General features: G+C 32.2%; 1 non-coding gene across 1 annotated transcript; it reads left to right on the top strand.

The window, feature by feature from the left end:
* The first annotated feature begins 4,503 nt into the window (after positions 1–4,503).
* LOC137924758 (5S ribosomal RNA) lies at positions 4,504–4,622 on the top strand. Its single transcript, XR_011107604.1, has one exon. It is a non-coding gene; the product is annotated as a 5S ribosomal RNA (ribosomal RNA).
* Positions 4,623–5,972: the final 1,350 nt, after the last annotated feature.

The following is a 5,972-nucleotide window of genomic DNA, read 5'->3' as shown; positions in this document are numbered from 1 at the left end:
TTTTCGGGATTTGTCTATTATTTTTATATATCTACTCCTTCATGGCAATATTTACATCTTTTTTTGTCTATACAAAAAATCTTTGTAGACAGCAACACTGAAATGACAATGTCTTAGACCAGAGTTCCCAAAACTTTTTTGTGTCGTAGACCCCTTGCCATTTTTTCCGTATTGGGTAGACCCCCTACTTACCTGACATTGATTTCCTGTAAATTTCTAACTGCAGTGAAGTTTAGTTTTAAAAACTTAAAGTAAAAACACATGTTAATTTATACAGTAAAATTTATGATATATAATAATTATGTATCTGTTATGTAAAATATACGTAACATATTAATATTTTTTTTACTTCATAGGTACTTTTATAAATAATATAAATGTTTTGATATTATAAGATGGTATGATGCAAGTAAATAGGTACTATCAGTGTATGTGTTGAGATCCACTATCGTGGACCCCCGTTTTCATTTCATGAACCCCCAAATATTTTTTCGCTGACGTAGCTTGCAGGTTGTCATAGACCCCTGAGGGTCGATATAGACCACTTTGGGAATCACTCAAATCGTCGCCAAGCGTTCGATATATAATTAAAAGAGATATTATTTATAAAATAATTAATTAAAGATAGTCCGTCCACAGCTATTAGATTAGACTAAGCGTGGGTAAGCCCCCTCCCCCACTGGGTGGACGCTGGTAGAGCAAGAGCAGTCATAGTAGCGATCTTTAGAATCATCATATTCCTTACAGTGAGCGTCCATCACCTAATATGATGATAATAAACCTGTCCATATGACGTATCAAAGATAATAAAACAATCTAGGAATATATGGAATATTGTAATAGCAGAATTTTTTTAAAAAAAATAACTAAAAGCTCATAACTCAACACTACCCGCGAACGTTAATTCACGCCCGGGCATAAGAACAGTTGAGGCCAATGGGCCTGATTTCAAATTAAATTAAAACTCAGTGAAAACATACAACTATTTTTGACAACAGGCAGGCAGGGGTAAATTGTGTTGTATATAATTCTATGGCAGAATATACCATAATCGCCACGTTTGGCAGACGGGTTGGCGATTGCAGTGTAGTATTATATTACACAGAGGTCGCTGCTGTCCATTCTCTGGTAACTTGTTTGTGAGCAGTGGCAATCCTATATAATTAATTCACTAAGTGTGAATTCGTATCGAACCCGCGACCTATGATCGCAAGTCCCAGTATTCCATCACTGGGCTACCACCGTTCATAGTCTGTTAGGGCTGTTATATATATAATCTTACCACTGTTATAGAGACGAGGAAGTCGAGAAGTAAATTAATTCCACCAGCTTTAAAGTTTGGGTAGTTTGCCCAGCGGTGGGCACCATAACAGCATCTAATCGCAGCATGAGAAGTGTGAATTATATAACATTGTATCCCCAGAATCGAACCCGCGATCTACGATCATATCCCAGTCCCAACGCTGGGCTACTATTTATGATATTACTTCATATAGTAGCCCTGCACCACGTCTATGTAGGTACTGATACAACCTCGTTTTGCCGCGATCATACCTCGCGGTACAATTAATTCGGTAGCATTATAGTAAATAGTTCATAAAAGAATTTGCATTGAAATTTTAATGAACCTTATCTATAATAAATACATTTAAAAAACTTTTAAGTTAAACGGTTTTTTGATACCCATATTGTGGTGGTTGTGGAAAAATATGTACCTAGTCCGCCATATTGGAATGGCGTCCATCTTGAATTTTAAATTTTGACATAATCATCGTGTTTTACTAGTGTAGCCCTATCATTTGATACCCATATTGAGGGGGTTAAGGAAAAATATGTAATCCGCCATTTTGTATCGCCGGCCATCTTAGATTTATAATGTTTTTGATTTTATTATATTGTATAGTCATCTAAATTAAATGTGTGTACCAAATTTCATATCAATCTGACAGCGGGAAGGTTCTTAAATTTCAATTTCTAATTTTGATCTAAATAAATTCCGTACGGGTCGAACTAAGTAAAACCGTTTAATAAGTTTAAAAAGACGTCCGCTGCCAAAGTAATTGGTGCGTCATGTGACGTCACAGCGCCACAGGACATGGCCGTGTCCTTACTGGAGGTCGCATACGGGACCTCGCTTCGAGGATTCGACCTTCACTCGAGGCTGACAGCCTTGTTCATCTAAGGACGCCTCTGTCAAAATCAAAACATAAACGTCAATATATATATATATATATATATATATCATTATTAATTTTATTTATATTAAAATAAAATGCATGTATTTAATTAAATACGTCGTAATTAATTATCTGTGTAATTATTGAATTTATTTCTACGAAATACATATTTTGAAACAACGCCATCTATTACATTTTGCGATAACTACATGCTTTACAGGTTATCAAATATTAAAACGTTTACCTCAAATTTAAATAGTGTAGGAATATACACATTATTCACTTCATAAGTACTAACTTTACTTGTATGAAATATATGTATATTTTTAACCCTTAATAGCCTGATTTACGAAAGTGATTTTTTTAATATTACTGTGTTTGCTTGAGGGTCTAGATGAAGGGAAAAATAGATTTTTTTTTTAAATTTCGTTGTTAAGAATATTATACAGTAAAATTCGTACAGCCAACCTATAAAAAAACTAATAGTAATGTAAACATTCGGTTTAAAAGATTGATATAAAAATTGAAACTCTAGGCTATTAAGGGTTAACTGCGTAATTTATGATTTCCAAAATAATTACGTAATATAGTACGTATACGTACTGGAAGTACTAAGCATCCTTCATAGGATCGCACATCCATCGACCTTTTGCGACCTTGGCCATGTTATTACTGCGTTTACCTGATCGTGGTCAATATGATCATTTTTTGGACCGGAGCGATGCGCCTTACTGCATTCAGACGAGCAATTCTTCGAGCTACGTCGGTTATCTTTCATTGCCCTCCCCATTGCTCCAGGTGACCTTGAGCCATATCATCAGGCACATTGTAAGGTATCACATCTCTAATCCAAACTCATCACCGGATTCATTACTGTATTTTAATTTCTACATGTATTGTATTGTAAAACCGTTCACAGTTGCTAATTTTATGAAGCCCAGAGAAAGATATAACCACACATATTTTGTTTCTAATTATAACCTCAAAGATTTTAATTATTTTTATTACATATTATGTTATTATATACACATTGACAAGATTATCATATTTTTTCTTGACAAATACTTTCCCTCGGAGTCTATATCTCATATATCCCCTGTAAGTAAATGATTTATCATTTGAAATGAAATGTCAATGAACCTTATCTACAACGCATGTGAAATGACGTCCGTTGCCAAATTGATCCGCGCGTCACGTGACGTCACAGCGACACCGGCCTCGCACTTGCCGGGGGACAAGGCCGTGTCCTAAGCAGAGGTCAGCGCTAGGACCTCGCTTCGAGGATGCGACCTCCAATCGAGGCTGCAGCCTTGTCTACCTAAGGACGTCTCTGTCAAACTCAAATTATAAACGTCAATAATTATCTCTAATTATTGATTATATTTATATTGAATGCATTTAGGTAATAAATACAGCATAATTAATTACGTAAGTAATTACTTCATTGATTTATACGAACTATGTTCTTTATAAATATCGCCATCTATTGAGCTTTGCAGTAACTACATACGTTAGTCATATTTTGTGACGTCATTTTTAAATTAATTTTGACAGCTAATTTATTTAAATATGGAACCTTAATTTCATAAGTAAAACTTAATTTGTATGAAATATATATCTTTGTTATTATTTTCATTAATGTTTAGACTGTGAACATATTTCTTGTTGCCATCGTCTACGTTGAAGTCATACATAATATACTATGTTATGTCTATCTCTGTCTATATGTCTATGTTAAAGGCTCTATTCAAACCGACAGTTAATTTAACGGATTTCTTAATATTCTATCTATACATAAATAAACAAATTAATTATAATAAAATATTAAAGTCTGCAATTTTTGTGTAAAATGCAATTATAATATGTTATAAAATAACCGTCGTCCGCATATGTCAACACGTTGAACTAATCATAGAGGAACTATACTAGCGTAGAGGTAAATAGAGTTTAAAATTAAACATTTTTATTTAAAAAAAAATGTTAAAGATATATCTCTCTAGTGCGTGATTAAACGATATTTTTTAATTAACAATTAATACATTTTGTCGTAATTTATAGATGGCGCTGTTACAAATCAAAAGTTCTGTTGCAAATAATGTACACATGTTATTTTAAAAATTAATGTTACGTATGTATACCTTTGAAAAGGTATGAAATAAAATATTAATTATTTATTATAATAAATAAGTAACTATTGTTATGATTACGTTAGTATAGTTTCTCTATGCTTATCTTATTATGAAAATTTGTATGTAAATCAACGCCATCTATGATTTATTTTTAAACTCATTCTTACATACTATTCCTAAAATTAATGATACTGTTTGCCAACGTCCATACCACGTTGAATACACCGGTTCTCGTCCGATCACCGAAGTTAAGCAACGTCGGGCGCGGTCAGTACTTGGATGGGTGACCGCCTGGGAACACCGCGTGATGTTGGCTTTTTTGCTTCTTAAGACAAATATAATAGTTTTTCTTTGTTAAAATAAATATGTTCGAAAGTCACGTATTTGTGTAACTAAAAAAATATTTATTAAAAATTATGTTTATTGGTTTTATTTGACCTCGTAAGCACAAATACAAATATTTTGGTAAATAATAAATGCTTAAAGTTTTATAATACTCGTAATATATTACGAAAATATCTATTTATTCCTCTTTTAGATTATAGATATTTCATTTTGTTCGTTTAGAAATCAACATTTAATATTGTTTTTCCAATTCGAAAACAAAGAAAATTGTTTGTCTACCTAAAACATTTGTGGAACATTTATCTAAGGCATGCGATGCATAAACAAAATTTACTTCGTAAACATGTTATTTTAAAATACTTTTGACATGCGTCAGATTTATTCGGAGTACCGCGTTCGTTGATTTCAGTGTTTGTGACGACAGAATTCAAAGTACACATGACCGAAAAATTCTTTACTTTTATTTGCATTATCGAATTAATGTCGCGGAGATATGAATGTTTATTGAAAATACATTGATGCTATGTTTCCAGAACTGGCCGGTTTGAAAATAAAATAAAAAAAATGAAATTTGTAAATAGAACTTTTTACGAATCTTATAAAACGTCTGTCATTTATTTTCAAAATGGCGGCATGTTACATTGTCACGTCAGACTTCGTGTATCTTTTGATTGGTTAATATTTTGCAAGATTATTTAGAGGTTACCTTTGCTCGGGATCAGAGATGAACAACATTCGGTCCGTTAAATATGTCAGTGCGTTTGTCCAAGCATTTATAAAGTCGATTTTATTTCATTGATTTTCTCACATATTATCATATAATTATTTACTTCCCGATGTCTTTTAAATGGAAGTCATTGAAATGCAAAGTGATATTGATTTAAAAATGTACTTCTATCAACTTATGTGAGCACAGAGAAATTTACGCTTTTGACGAAAAATTATGTCTTTGTTTGCTTTCAAGAAATATTTTCCATCATGAAATTAATCAATAATGACTTCATCAATTCCGGTTAGTATTATTCAGTTTGTATCTAAACAACATTACCAAATTTCTGATAAAAAATTTCATGTAATTTCGTTTTTCTATTCTTTCCTTCTTTGTTTTTATTTTGCATATACATTTATGTATTAAATCTATAATACTTTATTTTATTTTTACAGTTAAAGTTTTGTAAATCATTTATAAATGTTACTTAAGGTGCAGCCAGTTAAAAAATTATATTTAAGCTGGTCCGTTGATTAAAAATGTTGGTGACCCCTGGGCTAGATGGATACCGATATAGTGTTCACATAAGGAAGCTTTATATTGTTGACCACT

This window comes from Battus philenor, unplaced genomic scaffold (assembly GCF_028537555.1).
Source record: "Battus philenor isolate CCGP_79_NKW_IND1 unplaced genomic scaffold, ilBatPhil1.0.hap1 SCAF_24, whole genome shotgun sequence".
NCBI lineage: Eukaryota > Metazoa > Arthropoda > Insecta > Lepidoptera > Papilionidae > Battus > Battus philenor.
Note: the sequence above shows the minus strand (reverse complement) of the source record. Positions and strands in the feature narration are given on the sequence as shown.